The 23,909-nt window shown below is 40.7% G+C and overlaps 1 non-coding gene across 1 annotated transcript; it reads left to right on the top strand.

Annotated features, from left to right (window-relative positions):
• Positions 1-23,558: 23,558 nt before the first annotated feature.
• LOC141694421 (small nucleolar RNA R71) lies at positions 23,559-23,665 on the top strand. The gene has a single exon (XR_012563729.1). It is a non-coding gene; the product is annotated as a small nucleolar RNA R71 (small nucleolar RNA).
• Positions 23,666-23,909: the final 244 nt, after the last annotated feature.

Genomic DNA, 23,909 nt, shown 5'->3' with positions numbered 1-23,909 from the left:
TCCTTGGTAGATGAACTCACCAAGGTCCACATAATACTCCTCATTCAAAATACCCCATAACAACCTTGCTCGCTCAACTGTAACCTCATGTGCATGTAAAGTAGGCAGAATATTAGCACAAATAAAGGCATTCCATGCACGGGCATCCCTATTCATCGCAATCGCCGGAAAAGAACGGTACTCGCTAGTTCCAGTCTTGAACTTCCAAACTGTGCTCGGCTGACAGAGAGTAGTACAAATAATATCCAAACCAAACTCCTCAGAGGGCTTCTCGTTCCAATTCTCCTCCATGGGATTCCTCTGTCACTGCCCAATCACATGGCGAATCGCCTCAGGATGATAATCCACCGTAAGCCCACACACTACAGTAAACCCATTCTTCTCAGCCTTTACATTCGCATAAAACTCGTGAACCACGCTCATCGGAACCGCCTCCGGTGACTCACAAAAAGAAATCCACCCCTTTTCAGCAATCATTGGCAACAACTCACCATCCCGCCCCGATGGTAAGAATCCCCTCTATTTCAAAATCGGCTTACCCAGAAGCCTAGTATACTCCTCCTCAGCAGCCCTAAACAAATGAGGTCTCGCAGCAGTACCCCTTGAAGAATCAGTGGTAGGCACAGTGTTGCTGCTATCAATAGTTCGGGCTCTCTTGGGTGCCATTGAAACTGAGAAAAAGTGTTTAAGATTTGTGTTTTTGAATATGGGAGAGAGTTTTAAGGTTGAAAGTATATGGGAGAGTATATGGAATAGTTGTATGTATATATAGGGTAGGAATTAGGGTTAAAATTTGATTAGGAGTGGGGTTTGAGGGAAAAAACGTGGGTTGTGGGTTTGTGTTTTGATTTTTTGATTTTTTTGATTTTATTTGATTTTATAAGGCTAAAAAAATTCAGAAATTCGGGGGCTGAGCGGCCGCTCAGCAAAGCTGCGCGGGCGCCCAGCATCCTGAGCGGCCGCCCAGCATCCTGAGCGGCCGCCCAGCAGAGCTGAGCGAGCGCCCAGAGGGTGACTGGAAAAAAAAAATTCTTGCCCTTTTTTCTGATTTTTTTGTGTTTTTGGATAGGTTGCTGATTTCTAAGGGTTCCTATAACAACAAATCTTGGGTTGCCTCCCAAAAAGCGCTTCTTTTACGTCATTAGCTTGACGTAGCGTACCTTGCTCAAGTTGACAATAAAACGGCACTTAACCCTGAATGCTTGGCCCGGTTTGCCGTGTCAAGCATAGTAATGCTTCAAACGCTGACCATTAATCCTGAATGCTTGGCCCGGATCATTCTCAAAAATCTCCACCGCTCCATGTGGAGACGAGAGTTGAATAAAAGAACTTGCTGCCCCGGCACAAATGACTTAGGATATAGCTTCCTGTCGTGCCACCTTTTCACTTTCTTCTTGTACATTTTGTTGTTCTCGTACGCTTGTAGTCGAAATTCATCAAGTTTATTTAACTGAAGCATTCGCTTCTTTCCAGCTGCATCTAGATCAAGGTTCAACTTCTTCAATGCCCAATAAGCCTTTTGCTCAAGCTCCGCAGGTAAATGGCATCCCTTACCATAAACAAGTTGAAATGGGGACATCCCAAGTGGAGTCTTGTATGCTGTTCTATAAGCCCAAACAGCTTCATCGAGCTTTATAGACCAATCCTTCCTTGACGGACAAACAACTTTCTCTAGAATGCGCTTGATCTCTCTATTAGACACTTCTGCTTGACCATTCATTTGCGGATAATAGGCAGTAGCAACACGATGATTCACATTGTAGCGTTGCATCATAGAAGTGAACTTACGGTTGCAGAAATGCGACCCCTCATCACTTATGATTACTCGTGGCGTTCCAAACCTTGTAAAGATCTGCTTATGAAGAAAATTCAACACTACCTTTGCATCATTCGTCGGGAGAGCCTTGACTTCTACCCATTTTGAGACATAATCGACTGCCAGCAAGATGTACTGATTATTACAGGATGAGACAAATGGTCCCATGAAATCGATTTCCCAAACATCAAAGACCTCGACTTCAAGCATCACATTTAACTTCATCTCATCCTTCCTCGTAAGATTCCCCACTCTTTGGCAACGATCACACCTTAAAATGAACTGATGTGCATCCTTAAACAAAGTAGGCCAGAAAAAACCTGCTTGCAGAATACGAGCTGATGTCTTCTCACCACATAATGTCCACCATAAACTGTGGAATGGCAATCTCGTAATATCCCATCTGTCTCACAGAATGGGATACATCTCCTGATGATCTAGTCAGCTCCTTGTCTAAACAAATACGGTTCATCCCACATGTACCACTTCACCTCATGCAGAAACTTCTTCTTTTGAGCTGTATTCATATTAGGAGGCATTATATTGCTGACAAGATAGTTCAAAATATCTGCGAACCATGGCTCTTCCTCCTGAACTGCGAACAACTGCTCATCCGGAAAAGATTCGTTGATCAATGTCTTATCATGTGAAGTAGAATCAGGATTCTCCAATCTAGAGAGATGGTCAGCTACTTGATTCTCAGTACCTTTTCGATCCTTGATCTCTAACTCAAATTCCTGTAGCAAGAGCACCCAACGAATAAGTCTAGGCTTTGAATCTTTCTTGGAAACTAAATAGTGAATGGCCGCATGATTAGTGAATACTGTCACCTTTGTCCCAAGCAGATAAGATCGAAATTTTTTGAAACCAAAGACTATAGCCAAGAGCTCCTTCTCTGTAGTGGTGTAGTTCATTTGAGCTCCATTTAGAGTCTTACTAGCATAGTAGACCACATGAAAAAGATTATTCTTGCGCTGCCCAAGAACTGCTCCCACCGCATAATCACTTGCATCACACATCATCTCAAAAGGCTCTGTCCAATCAGGTGCCGTAATAACTGGTGCAGTTATCAAACTCTTCTTGAGAGTCTCGAATGACGCCAAGCATTCATCATCAAATTTGAAAGGCACATCCTTCTCGAGCAACTTGCACAATGGCTTAGATATCTTCGAGAAATCCTTGATAAAACGCCAATAAAAACCCGCATGATCAAGAAAACTACGGATTCCTTTCACAGAAATAGGAGCTGGAAGATTTTCAATGACTCCCACCTTGGCTTTGTCCATCTCAAGACCCTTGCTAGAGACTTTATGCCCAAGAATAATGCATTCACGCACCATAAAGTGACATTTTTTCCAATTTAGCACCAAATTAGTTTCCACACACATTTTGAGCACCGCACGAAGATTATTCAAACATTCATCATATGAATGTCCAAAGACGGAGAAGTCGTCCATGAACACTTCGACATTATTTCCAATCATATCAGAGAATATAGCCATTATACATCTCTGAAAAGTGGCAGGTGCACCACATAAGCCAAATGAAGCTCTGCGAAAAGCAAACATGCCAAATGGACAAGTGAAGGTAGTCTTTTCTTGATCCTCTCATGCAATGCAAATCTGATTATACCCCGAATAGCCATCCAGAAGATAATAATACTCATGACCGGCCAACATGTCAAGCATCTGATCAATAAATGGAAGAGGGAAATGATCCTTTCTCGTGGCCTTGTTCAATTTATTGTAATCCATGCATACCCTCCATCATGTGACTGTTCGAGTGGAGATGAGCTCGTTCTTCTCATTTGCTACCACAGTAATACCTCATTTCTTAGGTACACATTGCATGGGGCTCACCCAAGAACTGTCAGAAATAGGATATATGATTCCTGCATCCAGCCACTTCAGAATTTCTTTCTTCAACACTTCTTTCATGATAGGATTAAGTCGTCGATGTTGCTCAACAGTTGGCTTACTACCTTCCTCTAGCAGAATTTAATGCATACAGTACGAAGGGCTGATCCCTTTGATATCTGTTATAGTCCATTCGATAGCTGATTTGAATTTTCTCAAGATCCTCAAGAGCTTGTCCTCCTCACTACTTGAAAGGTCAGATGCAATAATAACAGGTAAAGTAGATGCATCACCTAAAAAGGTATACCTCAAGTGTTCAGGCAATGGTTTAAGTTCCAAAGTAGGTGCTTCCTCAATAGATGGTTTGAGCTTTCCTTCAGCATTTTTGAGGTCAGAAGTACCAAGAGATTCAAATGGCATGTCTAGCTTTTGCCTCCAAGGAAAAGCATTTAGATATTGTAGTTGCTCATTTCCATCCTCATCATCATTGTCAAACTCCCCCACTAAGGCTTTCTCTAATGCATCAGACATTAGCATATGATCAAGTTCTGAAGTTACCGTAGAATCAATCAAATCCACCTTTAAGCACTCCTCATCTTCTGTAGGGAATTTCATCGCTTTGAATACATTGAATGTCACATCCTAATCCTGCACCCTCATGGTAAGTTCACCTTTCTTCACATCTATCAAGGTACGGCCTGTAGCCAAGAAAGGTCTTCCCAAGATTATGGGGATCTTCTTATCTTCCTCGAAATCCAAAATGACAAAGTCTGCAGGAAAGAAGAGCTTATCCACCTTTACTAACATGTCCTCCACTATGCCTCATGGATATGTAATAGAACGATCAGCCAATTGTAGAGACATGTAGCTGGGCTTTGGATCAGGCAAATACAACTTTTTGAAGATAGACAATGGCATCAAATTGATGCTTGCTCCCAAATCGCACAGGCACTTGTCAAAAGACAACTTGCCAATGGTGCAAGAAATGGTGAAGCTACCTGGGTCTTTAAGCTTTGAAAGTAATTTTTGTTGCAGCACAGCACTGCACTCTTCTGTTAGAGCAACAGTCTCAAGGTGATCCAGTTTCACCTTCCTTGAAAGAATACTCTTCATGAATTTTGCATAACTAGGCATTTGCTCCAGAGCCTCAGCGAAATGTATGTTGATGTGAAGTTTCTTGAACACCTCCAGAAACTTACCGAACTGCTTATCCAGCTTTTGTTGTTGCAATCTCTTAGGGAAAGGTAGTGGATGATAGAGCTGTTTCTCCCCTGTATTACCCTTAGGCAGAGTGTGTTCAACAGTAGTCTTCCTTGGTTCTGCCGCTTTCTCCTTTTGCTTCTCTTCTTTATCAACAACTTCAGCTTCTCCTCTTTCGCTTTTTCAGCATCAGCAACTTTTCCAGACCTTAAGGTAATAGCCTTGACTTGCTCTTTAGCGTCCTTCCGGCCTGGCACTTCAGTATCACTGGGAAGTGTGCCAGGTTGACGATTGAGCACTGCATTGGCTATTTGACCGATTTGATTTTCCAAGGTCTTGATAGATATAGCCTGACTTTTGCACAACAGCTTGAGTTCCTCGAAATCAGCACTAGAAGGTGGAGCAGCACCTCCTTGTTGAGGATATGATTGCCTTTGAGCATAATGCTGTGGTTGCTGGAATCCAGGTGGATTAAACTGTTTACTTACGCCTTGCTGATATGGTTGCTAAATAGCATTCTGAGTATTGCTCCAGCTGAAATTGGGATGATTTCTGTTGTTAGGATGATAAGTAGCTAGCACAGGCTGCTGCGGTTGCTGATAATTATTCACATACTGAACGGATTCATTAACAAGAGAACACTGATCCGTAGCATGAGAACCTGCACAAAGCTCACAGACCATAGCTATCTGATTGACTTCATAGGAGGCTAAAGAATCGACCTTCATAGACAGCGCTTGGAGCTGCGCTGCAATAGCTGTAGCTGCATAAACTTCCAGAATACCTGCTACCTTCCCAGGCATCATCCTTTGAGTTGGGTTTTGGTGCTCATTTTCAGCCATAGTTTCAGTAAGATTATAAGCCTCAGTATAGCTTTTGGCCCACAAGGCGCCTCCAGCTGCTGCATCGAGCATGGGCCGAGATTGGGCCCCCAAACCATTATAGAAACCAGTGATCACCATCCAGTCAGGCATACCATGATGTGGAAACTTTCTCAACATCTCCTTGTAGTGCTCCCAAGCTTCGTACATAGATTCTGTAGGTTGCTGCACAAACTGAGTAAGAGCACTCCTCATAGCTCCAGTCTTTGCCATTGGATAGAACTTTACCAGAAAATTTTGCGCAAGATCTTGCCAAGTAGTGATGGACCCAACTGGTTCAGAATGTAACCAGTCCTTAGCTTTATCCCTCAGAGAGAATGGGAAAAGCCTCAGCTTGATAGCCTCATCAGTCACACCATTATATTTGAAAGTACTACAGATCTCGACAAAATTCCTGATGTGCATGTTGGGGTCTTCAGTTGCAGCACCTCCGAAAGAAACAGAATTATGCACCATCTGAATAGTGCCCGGCTTGATTTCAAAAGTGTTAGCCTGAATAGCCGGATGAAGGATGCTTGACTGAATGTCATCAATTTTAGGCCGAGAAAAGTCCATAAGAGCTGGATCTGCCGGAACTATACGATCACCCATGATTATTGGTTCTTTCTGCTCACTCTCTTTATCTGAATCTTCAAAATCTATCTTCTCCGGAATATCAAGAACTGAGTCTGTCTCCTCGGCCGTATCTAAAGTCCTCTTGCGAGTACAAGAATGTGTTTGTATAAACGCTCGCTAAAGTACCTGAAACACAACCGGAAATAATAAGTAACACGTCTTAATCAATGAGTCCTAATGACCACTGATGGTAAGTACATAAACTAAACAAATACGCCGAGTCCCCGGCAGCGGCGCCAAAAACTTGTTAGGGCGGAAAACACGCGTTAATAATACACACAAGTATACGCGTTCGCAAGTAATATAGAATAATTTCTAGTTCGTTCCCACAGAGACTCAGACTAATTATGTTCAATTAACACTTACTCACCACTGTATGATTACTTCTCAATGTTAAGACAATAACACGTAGATTTAATTAACTAATTATTAACTATAATTAACTACAAGAATTAAACACTTAATTGACACTTGAATTAACAATATTAAACACACATGAGATCATAACTTCATTACTACTTCCTTCAATAGTTATTGTTATTACCCTTAGCATATTAAGGTGATGATATTAATCGAACAACACGAAACTGATAAAAGCCAACTTTCATTGTACTAATACCATTCTACCAAACATCCACAATTAAGATAGAAGCTGAATAGTCATCAATTATATTGAGACCCTATATGTCTACAGAATTTGACAACATAACGATTTAAGCACAAGTTATTCCTTATGATTACATAGGACAAGTAAAACGGTTAGAGTTACCCACTAATCATGCATACACAAACATGAACATATGCTAGCATGGCAAGTTCTAAATCTAAAGATCCACCATCGCTTCACAAGAGATTAACACCCTATCTTATATGTTCGCGATGCACATAAGACGAATAAGCACAACTAATACTAGATATCATACAATCATCACAAACTAAGGTATTAAACAACTAACTAAAGAATTTCATAGTAAATCCGTTACGACCCCATAATTACGATTAGCCCATGATTGAACTCATCGTCACCATGGGTTCATATGAAAACATGATAATAACACATGAGAACAACTAATAGAACTACTTATATTAAACCAGAGTATGTCACAAGAGTAAATAGGTTCAAAGTAAAGAAAACTAGCATCCACTGATACAACGAATAAAAGAATCACAAGAAAACTATGCTTCCTCTTTTCGTTGTGATGTGCTAAAACGGTCTTCTTCCTTATCTCCTTGCTGCTCGATTGATACTACAATTCAACACCCGTGAAACGTCTCTGAAAACTACTTACATAGAAGCCCCACAATTTCCAGCTATCTCAGAAGTCAGAAGTCCAGCAGAACAAGAACTCTAAAAATCAGAATTTTAATTCGCGCCCCTGAGCGGCCGCCCAGCAATCCTGAGCGGGCGCCCAGCTTCCTGAGCAGCCACCCAGCCAGGCTGAGCGGGCGCCCAGCACCTTTCTGCAAAATTTGCTATTTTGCTCCCGTTCTCTGCTGCGTTCTGCTCCTAACTTCCCACTTGCAATGCCAAGCACATACTAAGGCTTATTCTTGATGAAATCTCTCCACAAATACAAGTAATACCCTGAAATGCACAAACACTAGAAAAATGCATCAAATACGCAAAATACTTGATTTCAAGACATCAATTCAAGCCATTATAAGACATTTTAAGTGGTATAAAATGCCACTTATCATCTAGCCCTCTCAACAGCCATCTGCGTCAATGATTGTACAAGGGCCTGCACCTCAGGGGAAGGGGCAGAAATGCCCTGGAAAGGTGCAATGGGTACCTGATCAAGCTGAGCAGCCAATCCCGGACTCTGATCTCTGATGAGGAATGTATTCACCGCTCGGTGAACATGGTAAGGGATCGGTGAAGAAGTACCATTAGGGGCCACAGGAGGTAATGGAGGTCTCGTCGAGGAAGAACTGGGACCACAGCCGGGAGGGAAATCCCTAACGGTAGACACAGACCTACGTACCCAACGGGGATGAGTACCAGGTCCAGGGATGTCTCTCGGCACAAAGGAAGGAACTGGTGGTATAATTTATTGGTGCCCATTATATTACGGGTTTCCAAATAAATTACGTCGATTAAAACAATTCTTTCACAACAAAAGTTTTATTTCATGAATCTTATTCATTTATTTTCCTACAGAAAAAGGAAAATAGAAATTAGAATTTTAATAATCAACCCACTGCAGAAATTCGGTCCGACAGTCGAGCCCAACAGCAACACAGCCCAACTGCAAGGCCCAAACAAAGAAAATAAGGCCCGAACGAACAGACCCAACAGAACCCAAAACAGGCGAAACAGGGAGCACAGAACACGGCCAAAACACGGCCAAAAACACAGCCAAGCCGCCACACACCACACACTCTAACACACACACACACAACACAGACGCACACCCACAACACAATTGCACACACAATATATATGTTGTTGTATGTATATATGTATATACCAGGAAGAATGGAGCTAGAACCGAGACCAAGCCACCGGAATAAACACGAAAACAGCGACAGAACAGGAGCAAAAAACCGGCGAGAAGGAGAAAAGTAAAAGGGAACCGAGAAATATAGAGAGAGAACAGAGAGACCAAAGAGAGAATAGAGAGAATGAAGAGAAACAAAAAGAGACCGCGTGCGAGTGTGTGTGTTTGTGGCCTGGTGACACGTATCAATTAATTGGATACGTGTCAATTTCTTATTATAGGATTTTGACACGTATCCCCGACATATCCGGGAACCAAAAATTCGCCCCGAAATCTGAATTTAACGAACCAAGTCACCCTTAAAATAGTTTCAAAAAATTGCCAAAATAAAGTTAAAATGATATAAATATCCCGAAGTTACGAAAACATAAATTTTGAAATTTTAAGAATAATTTTTAAGGCGCACTTTATACCTTCTTTTTAACAATCAAATGAAACGACACGCGGGAGAAACGAATCCCGAAAATTTCTAAAATAATTTTAAAATTCTAAGAATAATACGAACTTAATAAAATATGAGTTTCATGATTTTTGAAGATTTTCATAATTAAATATGGATTTTACAAATAAATACAATCGGAAAATCATTTAAAAATAAATAATTAGTGAAATATTGATTTCTCAATTTTATAAAGTCCTAAAATTAATTATTGAAATTATAAAATTATAAAACCAATTTTAGAAACAATCCAAATATTTATGTAATTAAAACTATAATAAAATCACTTTTACAAGCGAAATAAAATCGTATAACTCAATAAATAATCACACAATCCAATCCCACATATCAACATATCATAAATAAATAAATAACAATCAATAACTGCTGCCAAAATAAATACACACATTTATTTAATTGTTTAAACCTTTATTACACTTTGAAAATATAAAAAAATAAAAGATTATACACGAGTCGTTATATCCTTTCCTCCTTAAAAAGATTCTGTCTCCAGAATCTGACTTAGCTAAACAAATGAGGATATTTATCAAGCATGTCCGACTCTAATTCCCAAGTAGACTCCTCTACCCGAGGATTTCTCCATAAAACTTTTACTATAGGGATCGACTTATTCCTAAGGACTCGTTCTTTACGGTCTAGGATTTGGATCGGTTGTTCCACATAGGACAAATTTGGCTGCAGCTCAATCGGTTCATATTCTATGACTTGATTCGAATCGGGAACATAAGGCTTCAACATAGATACGTGGAACACATTATAAATGTGCTTTCACTACGGTGGTAACGCTATCTTATAAGAAACCTTTCCTACTTTCTTCAAAACCTCGAAGGGTCCTATAAATCTGGGACTAAGTTTAACTTTCTGACCAAAATACACTAACCTTTTCCAAGGTGATACCTTTAGTAATACTAGAGCTCCTATCTCAAAGTTCATATCCTTCCTATACAAATCTGCACTCTTTTTCTGCCTATCATGGGCTGCTTCTAACCTTTTCCGAATCAACACTATTGCATCTCTGGTTTGCTGAACCAACTCAGGACCTAACACTTTCTTCTCTCCTACCTCATCCCAATACAACGGTGATCTACACTTATGTCCATACAAAGCTTCGTAAGGCGGCGTCCCGATACTAGCATGGTAACTGTTATTATACGAGAACTCAATCAAAGGTAGGTGTTCATCCCAATTACCCTTAAAATCCAAAACACAGACTCTCAACATATCCTCTATGGTCTGAATGGTTCTTTCACTTTGGCCGTTGGTTTGAGGATGATAAGAGGTGCTCATATTCAACTTTGTTCCTAGGCACTCTTGGAATTTAGTCCAAAACCTAGAATTAAACCTCGGGTCTCGATCTGACACTATAGACACAGGCACTCCATATTGGGTAACTATCTCATCCAAGTATAACTTCACTAGCTTTTCCAACGAATACCTTTCATTGATCGAAAGAAAATGTGCTGATTTAGTCAATCTGTCAATGATTACCCAAATAACATCATGATTTGCTCTCGTCTTTGGCAATCCCACTACAAAATCCATAGCAATCTCTTCCCACTTCCACTAGGGAATCTCCAAAGGTTGTAGCAATCCACTTGGTCGTTGATGCTCCGCTTTCACCGTTTGACACACATGACACTTACTAACCCAATTGGCAATATCCTTCTTAATTCCTGGCCACCAAAAGTTTCACTTCAAGTCTTGGTACATCTTAGTACTACCAGGGTGGATAGAAAACCTAGAGTTATGCGCCTCGTGTAATACTTCATTCTTCAATTCCATTACATTAGGAATCCAAACTCTGGATGAAAATCAATACAAACCTTGATTATCCTTATGAGTACACAACACTTCTCCCGTCAAAGTATCAAACTCTTGTTCCATAACTCCTTCTTGATACCTTTTGATCTTTTTCATCAATGCTGGCTGAAAGGTAACTTCATATAGCTTCTCCTGACTTTCACTGGGTACTCGGACCTTAATCTCCATTATTTCCAAGTCTTGCGCTAGTTCATCCGCAATCCTAACCATATTCAACTTCTCTTTTCTGCTCAAGGCATCAGCCACCACATTGGCTTTACCTGGGTGATAATTAATCGAACAATCGTAGTCCTTGACCAGTTCCAACCTCCTTCTCTATCTCATGTTCAAATCCTTCTGCGTGAATATGTACTTCAGGCTCTTATGATCCGTATAAATATCGCATTTCTCTCCATACAAGTAGTGACGCCATAACTTCAGAGCAAACACTATAGCTGCCAACTCAAGGTCATAAACTAGATATTTCTGCTCATGAGGATTTAGTTTCCTGGAGGAATAAGCAATAACTTTGTCATGCTACATTAGTACACAACCCAATCCTTTCAAAGAAGCATCACAATAGATCACAAAGTTTCCCTTCTCATCTGGCAATATTAATACTGGAGCCGTCACTAATCTCCGTTTTAATTCCTGGAAACTTTCTTCACACTTTTCCGTCCAAACAAACTTCTCATTCTTCCTGGTCAACTTGGTTAATGGGGATGCAATCTTCGAGAAATCTTTCACAAACCTTCGATAATATCCCGCTAATCCAAGAAAACTTCCTATTTCCGATGGTATCTTCGGTTGCTCCCACTTTGATACGGCTTCAATCTTTACTGGGTCTACTATGATACCTTCCTTACTCACCACATGTCCAAGAAACTGTACTTCTGTCAACCAAAATTCACACTCGGAGAACTTTGCATATAATTGCTTTTCTCTCAATTTCTGAAGGGCAATCTATAGATGCGTTGCACAATCTTCTGGATTCTTTGAATATATGAGGATGTCATTAATAAATACAATAACAAACTTATCCAAATACTCCTTATACACCCTATTCAATAGATCCATAAAAGCTGTTGGCGCATTGGTCAATCCAAACGACATCACTAGAAATTCATAATGGCCATACCTCGTTCTGAATGCAGTCTTGGAGATATCTTTTCGCTTTATCTTCAATTGGTGGTACCAGACCTTAAATAAATCTTTGAGAAGTAACACGCCCCTTTAAGCTGATCAAACAAATCGTCGATGCGTGGCAAGGGATACTTGTTCTTTATTGTCAACTTATTCAAAACTCTGTAGTCAATGCACAATCTCATACTCCTGTCTTTCTTCTTTACGAACAGCACTGGAGTACCCCACAGAAAAACACTGGGGTGTACATAACAACTCTCTTTTTCTTACAGTTAATATTTGCCTTATATAGAGACAACCAATCCATGCCTAAAATAACATCAAAGTCTCCCAACTTAAAAGGTATTAGGTCAACAGGGAAAATATATCCTGAAATCTCTAGGGAACATCTAGGACAAAATTGACTTACGGGCACTTTATCTTTATTAGCCACTTCTATGGTCAAAGGTTCCTCTAAGTCTTTCAACATCAATTGCATCTTATTCACACAATTCACATATATAAAATATTTGGACGCTCCCGAATCAAACAAAATATTAACAGGTACGGAATTAAGAGAAAGCGTACCTGCAACCACATCGGAATCATGAACTGGAGATTTCTTGGTCATCTTAAAGGTCCTAGCTCTAGCAGTACTGGTTGTTGTTCCTTGGGACACGCTCCTTCCAACATTACCTTGGGTCACCGACTTGCAATTTCTAGCTATGTGTCCCACTTTGCCACAACTAAAACAAGTTACTCCTTGAATCTAAGACTTACACTCCATGGAATAATGACCCTTCTGGCCACACTTAAAATAATTGATATTTTCTTGGCACTGTCCACTGTGCTTCCTCCCACATGTCTTACAATCAACCACTGGCTTACTAACCCTTGTCGGTGTAGAGTTAACTGAGGTAGTACTGGGTCTAGCCTGGGAAAAATTCTGCCTCTTGAACTTCTTATTCTTATTCTTTCCAAACCAACGCTGAAACTTCCGACTTGCTATTCCTGATTCTGACCTAGCAGGTCCACTTTCAAACTTCCTCTTCTTTTTCACCCTGCTCCTTTGCAGCTAACCTCTGATCACTTTCTATCACTAGGGCAGCCTGGACTACCGAAGTATATGTTTTGAGTTATAAAGATACAACTCCACTCCTTATTTCTGGCTTTAACCCTTGTTGAAACCGCTTCGCTCGTTGAGCTTCCGAACTCACATATTCCGGTGCTATACGGGCCAACTCCGTAAAATTCGCTTCATATTCCGTAACACTCCTATCTCCTTATTTCAATTCTAAAAATTCCATCTCCATTTGACTCTGCAGACAGTCCGGAAAGTATTTCTCTAAAAACAACTCTGTGAATCTGGCCCATGGAACAGGACCTTCTTCTTCTAGAGCTCACGTAGATTCCCACCAATAATTTGAATCATTCTTTAAAAAATAACTAGCATAATCCGTCTTTAAATCCTCACTTACCTTGGTGAGCGCAAACGCCTTTTCCATCTCCTTTAACCATATCCTGGCAGCAACATGATCTACTTCTCCTTTAAACTCTGGGGGCTTCACTTCCTGAAAAGACTTAAAACTAACACCTTAATTTGTCCCCCTCATCTCATGTTGCTGCTGGATTTGCAGTTGATACTGTTGGATTTGCTATTGTTGTTGTTGTATGAGGTGTTGTTGCTGTTGTTGTTGCTGCAATTGTTGTTGTTGCTGCTTGAATTGTTGTTGTTGTTGGGCCAGCTATGTAGACTGCTGACGCAACAAGTTCATCAATTCACTCATGGAATGATCCCCAGCAGATCCGTTATTGGGTTGAGAGTTTCTCTTTAGTGGCATCTCCTGAAACATAACAGTCATATATAGGAAAATGGATTGCTCCAAGCAGTTTATAATTATGCATCAGAAGAGCGTTACCACTAAGATAATATCCTCATCCCCAGTTTAATTGGATCCATCCAGAGTAAATGATCATAATCTAAAAATGCCAGCAACAGAAGCAACAATAATAGTAACAACAATAATAGCAACGCACAATATATATAAAAGCTGAACAACGAAATAAAACAGCTACAATATAATAACCAACAGGAATCCAACTGAAATCCAACTGAAAGGGAACCATCCGAATACACATCAAAATTGGCTGTCATAGCAGCCTCCGCCTACTACAAACTATCATAACATAATATACATATACAAGGTAAACAACTACAGAACTCCTGGAAGTCAACTCTGAGCTATGTATATCTCTGCTGCAAACCTGGTCTAACCACTACCACTGCCACCGATGGAACCTAGCTCAAACACTAGCCATTTCACTAGGTCCTGATACTACAGAGCCCTGAACTCTGAGCTAATAAAATGGTCAATGGATCTAGTGTTAGGGCGGAAAACACGCGCTAATAATACACGCAAGTATACGCGTTCACAAGTAATATAGAATAATTTCTAGTTCGTTCCCACAGAGACTCAGACTAATTATCTTCAACTAACACTTACTCACCACTGTATGATTACTTCTCAATGTTAAGACAATAATACGTAGATTTGATTAACTAATTATTAACTATAATTAACTACGAGAATTAAACACTTAATTGACACTTGAATTAACAATATTAAACACACATGAGATCATAACTTCATTACTACTTCCTTCAATAGTTATTGTTATTACCCTTAGCATGTAGTGGTGATGATATTAATCGAACAACACGGAACTGATAAAAGCCAACTTTCATTATACTAATACCATTCTACCAAACATCCACAATTAAGATAGAAGCTGAATAGTCATCAATTATGTTGAGACCCTATATGTCTACAGAATTTGACAACATAACGATTTAAGCACAAGTTATTCCTTATGATTACACAGGGCAAGTAAAACGGTTAGAGTTACCCACTAATCATGCATACACAAACATGAACCTATGCTAGCATGGCAAGTTCTAAATCTAAAGATCCACCGTCGCTGCACAAGAGATTAACACCCTATCTTATATGTTCGTGATGCACATAAGACGAATAAGCACAATCAATACTAGATATCATACAATCATCACACACTAAGGTATTAAACAACTAACTAAAGAATTTCATAGTAAATCCGTTACGACCCCATAATCATGATTAGCCCATGATTGAACTCATCGTCGCCATGGGATCAGATGAAAACATGATAATAACACATGAGAATAACAAATAGAACTACTTATATTAAACCAGAGTACATCACATGAGTAAATAGGTTCAAAGTAAAGAAAACTAGCATCCACTGATACAACGAATAAAAGAATCACAAGAAAACTATGCTTCCTCTTCTTCGTTGCGATGTGCTAAAACGGTCTTCTTCCTTATCTCCTTGCTCCTCGATTGATATTACGATTCAACACCCGTGAAACGTCTCTGAAAACTACTTATATAGAAGCCCCACAATTCCCAGCTATCTCAGAAGTCAGAAGTCCAGTAGAACAAGAACACTAAAAATCAGAATTTTAATTCGCGCCCTTGAGCGGCCGCCCAGCAATCCTGAGCGGGCGCCCAGCTTCCTGAGCGGCCGCCCAGCCAGGCTGAGCGGGCGCCCAGCACCTTTCTGGAAAATTTGCTATTTTGCTCCCGTTCTCTGCTGCCTGCTGCTCCTAACTTCCCACTTGCAATTCCAAACACATACTAAGGCTTATTCTTGATGAAATCTCTCCACAAATGCAAGTAATACCCTGAAATGCATAAACACTAGAAAAAACGCATGAAATACGCAAAATACTTGATTTCAAGACATGAATTCAAGCCATTATAAGACGTTCTAAGTGGTATAAAATGCCACTTATCACACCCCCAAACTTAAATCGATGCTTGTCCTCAAGCGTCACAGACTCAAAAACAAAACAAAAATATGCATGAATGCAATCTATATGGAATGCAGCGATCCCCCTCACTATGACCAAACCAACCAATTCACAACATCTCAACAAATGCAATTAGGCGAATAAAGATCAATCAAATCATGCAAACTAACATACAACCAGAAACGTGGTGTGTGCGGATGCTTAACAGATATGCTTCAAAACTAGATCAATTTTCATAACTCGACTATCCTTAAGGCAATCACATGATTATACGAAGAATAAATTTTAGGCACAAAATGACTTACAACACTTCAAGATTACTGGAGCTTATTACGGAATCATGCGTTTTATTTAACACATAACTAAATGCTTATTTGACCGTGCAATGAGTGAGGTCCCCAAAAGACTTATACAATGGCATCCATTTAGCGAGCGTTAGTTAGCGGATCCCAGACTATAAAAGCCTTAGGTCACTAGGCACAAAGTCCCTTAAGAACTTAATAACTCGAATACCAAAGAGCCCACTCATGATCAATTATGCATTAACTTTTTTTTTCTTTTCTCTTTTTTTTTCTTTTTTTCTATCTTTTCTTTTTTCCAAATTTCTGAGCAAGTGTGTTTCGCTCCATCTTGCTCAACCCTAGACTACTCGCATAAAAATACGAGCCGGCTACTAGCTATTTGACGCCTAGCAACAATTAGCAATGAATTCCAATTTTTTACTCCAATTTTTTACTTTTTATGCCTTTTATCATTAAGAACCTATTATAAATTCTAAGCATAATCAATAGATTAACCTCAAAAACCATCAAACCATGACAACAATCTAGTCCTTAAGCATACTCTAAGACTTAGTGAAATTACAAGTGTTTCTAGCATGCATGTCAGCCTACAAGACTCAACATCACTCTAACGCTATCACTACACTCGCATCAATATCACAAATCAATTGGTAAGGCAACGCAAAAGGGATCATGATAAATGCATGAGCTAAATGACATGATATAAAAAGCTATAAAATAAAATAAAATAAAAACAATATGGTAAAAATATGCAATTATGTGAACTAACTATCATGAATATGCAACTACATGACACACACACAAAAGTATTCCTAAACTACCACCCTCAAACTTAAAATCTTCACTGTCCCCAGTGAAGCTAGTAGAAAGGAACACAGGGTATACCTACTCGGAGAAATCATCATCATCACCCTCAGAGGGTGAAGTATCAGGAGGCGGATAAGCAGAGTCCTCACCAAAAACGGGCCACTGGATGTCAGCTCCAAGGCCTCTGAAAGCAGTCCCAAGTGCAAGGGTGAGCTCCTGAGCAAGCCTACTCTGCGTCTCATACATAGCATCCATCCTCCTCGACAGCCTCATATACTGGGCATCATCCATCCCAGCACCCTCTTGAGCTCTAGAAGAGCCTGCCTCATCACGACCTGGCATAGCCATGATAGCACCAGCTGTTGGACGTCCTCCTGGAAGACGATAACCCAACCCATGCTCCTCGGGCTCTCCACCCATCCACTCCTGCATCATATTCAGAGTCCCTGAATCAATAGGAGCGGCCAACATCTGCAACTGCTCGTGAGAAGGCCAATGAACTCCCACTGCTCGGTATGGCTTCGTGACAGTAGATGCATAAGGGATGTTCATGTGCTTCGCTCCCCTCAAAAACTTCAAAATTCCTTGGTAGATGAACTCACCAAGGTTCACATAATACTCCTCATTCAAAATACCCCATAACAACCTTGCTCGCTCAACTGTAACCTCATGTGCATGTGAAGTAGGAAGAATATTAGCACAAATAAAGGAATTCCATGCACGGGCATACCTATTCATCGCAATCGCCGGAAAAGAACGGTACTCGCTAGTTCCAGTCTTGAACTTCCAAACCGTGCCCGGCTAACAGAGAGTAGTACAAATCAAATCCAAACCAAACTCCTCAGAGGGCTTCTCGTTCCAATTCTCCTCCGTGGGATTCCTCTGTCACTGCCCAATCACACGGCGAATCGCCTCAGGATGATAATCCACTGTAAGCCCACGCACTATAGTAAACCCATTCTTCTCAGCCTTTGCGTTCGCATAAAACTCACGAACCACGCTTATCGGAACCGCCTCCGGCGACTCACAAAAAGAAATCCACCCCTTTTCAGCAATCATTGGCAACAACTCACCATCCCTCCCCGATGGTAAGAATCCCCTCTCCTTCAAAATCGGCTTACCCAGAAGCCTAGTATACTCCTCCTCAGCAGCCCTATCAAACAAACGAGGTCTCGCAGCAGTACCCCTTGAAGAATCAGCGGTAGGCACAGTGTTGCTGCTATCAATAGTTCGGGCTCTCTTGGGTGCCATTGAAATTGAGAAAAAGTGTTTAAGATTTGTGTTTTTGAATATTGGAGAGAGTTTTAAGGTTGAAAGTATATAGGAGAGTATATGGAATAGTTGTATGTATATATAGGGTAGGAATTAGGGTTAAAATTTGATTAGGAGTGGGGTTTGAGGGAAAAACGTGGGTTAATAGGAAAAGAATTCGTGGGTTGTGGGTTTTTGTTTTGAATTTTTGATTTTTCTGATTTTTTTTGATTTTATAAGGCTAAAAAAAATTCAGAAATTCGGGGGCTGAGCGGCCGCTCAACAAAGCTGCGCGGGCGCCCAGCATCCTGAGCGGCCTCCCAGCAGAGCTGAGCGAGCGCCTAGAGGGTGACTGGAAAAAAAAAATTCTTGCCCTTTTTTCTGATTTTTTTGTGTTTTTGGATAGGTTGTTGATTTCTAAGGGTTCCTATAACAACAAATCTTGGGTTGCCTCCCAAAAAGTGCTTCTTTTACGTCATTAGCTTGATGTAGCGTACCTTGCTCAAGTTGACAATAAAATGGCACTAATCACTTCCCGGTTTGTCAGTGTCCCCATAGTAATGCTTCAAACGCTGACCATTAACCCTGAATGCTTAGCCCGGATCATTCTCAAAAATCTCCACCGCTCCATGTGGAAACACAGTTTTGACAATAAAAGGTCCAGACCACCTTGATCAAGTTCATCAAGTTCATTTAACTGAAGCATTCACTTCTTTCCAGCTGCATCTAGATCAAGGTTCAACTTCTTCAACGCCCAATAAGCCTTATGCTCAAGCTCCGCAGGTAAATGACATCCCTTACCATAAACAAGTTGAAACGGGGACATCCCAAGTAGAGTCTTGTATGTTGTTCTATAAGCCCAAACAGCTTCATCAAGCTTTAGAGACCAATCCTTCCTTGACGGACAAACAACTTTCTCTAGAATGCGCTTGATCTCCCTATTAGACACTTCTGCTTGACCATTTGTTTGCGGATGATCGGCAGTAGCAACACGATGATTCACATTGTAGTGTTGTATCATAGAAGTGAACTTACGGTTGCAGAAATGCGACCCCTCATCACTTATGATTACTCGTGGCGTTCCAAACCTTGTGAAGATCTGCTTATGAAGAAAATTCAACACTACCTTTGCATCATTCGTCGAGAGAGCCTTGACTTCTACCCATTTTGAGACATAATCGACTGCCACCAAGATGTAATGATTATTACAGGATGAGACAAATGGTCCCATGAAATCGATTCCCCAAACATCAAAGACCTCAACTTCAATCATCAAGTTTAACTTCATCTCATCCTTCCTCGTAAGATTCCCCACTCTTTGGCTACGATCACACCTTAAAATGAACTGATGTGCATCCTTAAACAAAGTAGGCCAGAAAAAACCTGCTTGCAGAATACGAGCTGTTGTCTTCTCACCGCCATAATGTCCACCATAAACTGTGGAATGGCAGTCTCGTAATATCCCATCCGTCTCACAGAATGGGATACATCTCCTGATGATCTGGTTAGCTCCTTGTCTAAACAAATACGGTTCATCCCACATGTACCACTTCACCTCATGCATAAACTTCTTCTTTTGAGCTGTATTTCATATTAGGAGGCATTATATTGCTGACAAGATAGTTCACAATATCTGCGAACCATGGCTCTTCCTCCTGAACTGCGAACAACTGCTCATCCGGAAAAGATTTGTTGATCAATATCTTATCATGTGAAGTAGAATCAGGATTCTCCAATCTAGAGAGATGGTCAGCTACTTGATTCTCAGTACCTTTTCGATCCTTGATCTCTAACTCAAATTCCTATAACAAGAGCACCCAACGAATAAGTCTAGGCTTCGAATCCTTCTTGGAAATCAAATAATGAATGGTCGCATGATTAGTGAATACTGTCACCTTTGTCCCAAGCAGATAAGATTGAAATTTTTCAAAACCAAAGACTATAGCCAAGAGCTCCTTCTCTGTAGTGGTATAGTTCATTTGAGCTCCATTTTGATTCTTACTAGCATAGTAGACCACATGAAAAAGATTATTCTTGCGCTGCCCAAGAACTGCTCACACCGCATAATCACTTGCATCACACATCATCTCAAAAGGCTTTGTCCAATTAGGTGTCGTAATAACTGGTACAGTTATCAAACTCTTCTTGAGAGTCTCGAATGCCGCCAAGCATTCATCATCAAATTTGAAAGGCACATCCTTCTCGAGCAAGTTACACAACGGCTTAGATATCTTCGAGAAATCCTTGATGAAACGCCGATAAAAACCCGCATGACCAAGAAAACTACGGATTCCTTTCACAGAAATAGGAGGTGAAAGATTTTCAATGACTCCCACCTTGGCTTTTTCCACCTCAAGACCCTTGCCAGAGACTTTATGCCTAAGAATAATGCATTCACGCACCATAAAGTGACATATTTCCCAATTTAGCACCAAATTAGTTTCCACACACCTTTTGAGCACCGCACGAAGATTATTCAAACATTCATCATACGAATTTCCAAAGACGGAGAAGTCGTCCATGAACACTTCGACATTATTTTCAATCATATCAGAGAATATAGACATTATACATCTCTGAAAAGTGGCAGGTGCGCCACATAAGCCAAACGAAGCTCTGCGAAAAGCAAACGTGCCAAATAGACAAGTGAGGGTAGTCTTTTCTTGATCCTCTGGTGCAATACAAATCTGATTATACCCTAAATAGCCATCCAGAAGACAATAATACTCATGACCGGCCAACCTGTCAAGCATCTGATCAATAAATGAAAGAGGGAAATGATCTTTTCTCATGGCCTTGTTCAACTTCCTGTAATCCATGCATACCCTCCATCCTGTGACTGTTCGAGTGGGGATGAGCTCGTTCTTCTCATTTACTACCACAGTAATACCTCCTTTCTTAGGTACACATTGCACGGGGCTTACCCAAGAACTGTCAGAAATAGGATATATGATTCTTGCATCCAGCCACTTCAGAATTTCTTTCTTCACCACTTCTTTCATGATAGGATTAAGTCATCGTTGTTGCTCAACAGTCGGCTTACTACCTTCATCTAGCATAATTTAATGCATGCAGTATGAAGGGTTGATCCCTTTGATATCTGCTATAGTCCATCCGATAGCCGATTTGAATTCTCTCAAGATCCTCAAGAGCTTGTCCTCCTCACTACCTGAAAGGTCAGATGCAATAATAACAGGTAAAGTAGATGCATCACCTAAAAAGGTATACTTCAAGTGTTCAGGCAATGGTTTAAGCTCCAAAGTAGGTGCTTCCTCAGTAGATGGTTTGAGCTTTCCTTTAGCATTTTTGAGGTCAGAAGTACCAAGAGATTCAAATGGCATGTCTAGCTTTTGCCTCCAAGGAAAAGCATTTAGATATTGTAGTTGCTCATTGCCATCCTCATCATTATTGTCAAACTCCCCCACTAAGGCTTTCTCTAATGCATCAGACATTAGCATATGATCAAGTACTGAAGTTACCGCAGAATCAATCAAATCCACCTTTAAGCACTCCTCATCTTCTGTAGGGAATTTCATCGCTTTGAATACATTGAATGTCACATCCTGATCCTGCACCCACATGGTAAGTTCACCTTTCTTCACATCTATCAAGGTACGGCCTGTAGCCAAGAAAGGTCTTCCCAAGATTATGGGGATCTTCTTATCTTCCTCGAAATCTAAAATGACAAAGTCTGCAGAAAAGAAGAGCTTATCCACCTTTACTAACACGTCCTCCACTATGCCTCGTGGATATGTAATAGAATGATCAGCCAATTGTAGTGACATGTAGGTGGGCTTTGGATCAGGAAAATTCAACTTTTTGAAGATAGAAAATGGCATCAGATTGATGCTTGCTCCCAAATCGCACAGGCACTTGTCAAAAAATAACTTGCCAGTGGTGCAAGAAATGGTGAAGCTACCTGGGTCTTTAAGCTTTGGAGGTAATTTTTGTTGCAGCACAGCACTGCACTCTTCCGTTAGAGCAACAGTCTCAGGGTCATCCAGTTTCACCTTCCTTGAAAGAATACTCTTCATGAATTTTGCATAACTAGGCATTTGCTCCAGAGCCTCAGCGAAAGGTATGTTGATGTGAAGTTTCTTGAACACCTCCAGAAACTTACCGAACTGTTTATCCAGCTTTTGTTGTTGCAATCTCTTAGGGAAAGGTAGTGGAGGATAGAGCTGTTTCTCCCCTGTATTACCCTCAGGCAGAGTGTGTTCAACAGTAGTCATCCTTGGTTCTGCCGCTTTCTCCTTTTGCTTCTCTTCTTTATCAACAACTTCAGCTTCTCCGTCTTTCGCTTTTTCAGCATCAGCAACTTTTCCAAACCTTAAGGTAATATCCTTGACTTGCTCTTTAGCTTCCTTCCTGCCTGGCACTTCAGTATCACTGGGAAGTGTGCAAGGTTGATGATTGAGCACTGCATTGACTATTTGACCGATTTAATTTTCCAAGGTCTTGATAGAAATAGCCTGACTTTTGTACAACAGTTTGAGTTCCTCAAAATCAGCACTAGAAGGTGGAGCAGCACCTCCTTGTTGAGGATATGATTACCTTTGAGCATAATGCTCTGGTTGCTGGAATCAAAGTGGATTAAACTGTTTACTTACGCCTTGCTGATATGGTTGCTGAATAGCATTCTGAGTATTGCTCCAGCTGAAATTGGGATGATTTCTGTTGTTAGGATGATAAGTAGCTGACACAGGCTGCTGCGGTCGCTGATAATTATTCACACAGTGAACAAATTCATTAACAAGAGAACACTGATCCGTAGCATGAGAACCTTCTCAAAGCTCATAGACCATAGCTATCTGATTGACTCTATAGGAGGCTAAAGAATCGACCTTCATAGACAGCGCTTGGAGCTGCGCTGCAATAGCTATAGCTGCGTCAACTTCCAGAATACCTGCTACCTTCCCAGGCATCATCCTTTAAGTTGGGTTTTGGTGCTCATTTTCAACCATAGTTTCAAAAAGATTATAAGCTTCAGTATAGCTTTTGGCCCACAAGGCGCCTCCAGCTGCTGCATCAAGCATGGGCCAAGATTGGGCCTCCAAACCATTATAGAAACCAGTGATCACCATCCAGTCAGGTATACCATGATGTGGACACTTTCTCAACATCTCCTTGTAGTGCTCCCAAGCTTCGCACATAGATTCTGTAGGCTGCTGCGCAAACTGAGTAAGAGCACTCCTCATAGCTGCAGTCTTTGCCATTGAATAGAACTTTACCAGAATATTTTGCGTAAGATCTTACCAAGTAGTGATGGACCCAACTGGTTCAGAATGTAACCAGTCCTTAGCTTTATCCCTCAGAGAGAATGGGAAAAGCCTCAGCTTGATAGCCTCATCAGTCACACCATTATATTTGAAAGTACTACAGATCTCGACAAAATTCCTGATGTGCATGTTGGGGTCTTCAGTTGCATCACCTCCAAAAGAAACA

The sequence above is a fragment of the Apium graveolens genome, chromosome 10 (genome assembly GCF_009905375.1).
Source record: "Apium graveolens cultivar Ventura chromosome 10, ASM990537v1, whole genome shotgun sequence".
NCBI classification, from domain to species: Eukaryota; Viridiplantae; Streptophyta; class Magnoliopsida; order Apiales; family Apiaceae; genus Apium; species Apium graveolens.
The sequence above is the reverse complement of the archived record's forward strand: the minus strand, read 5'-3'. Positions and strand labels throughout refer to the sequence as shown.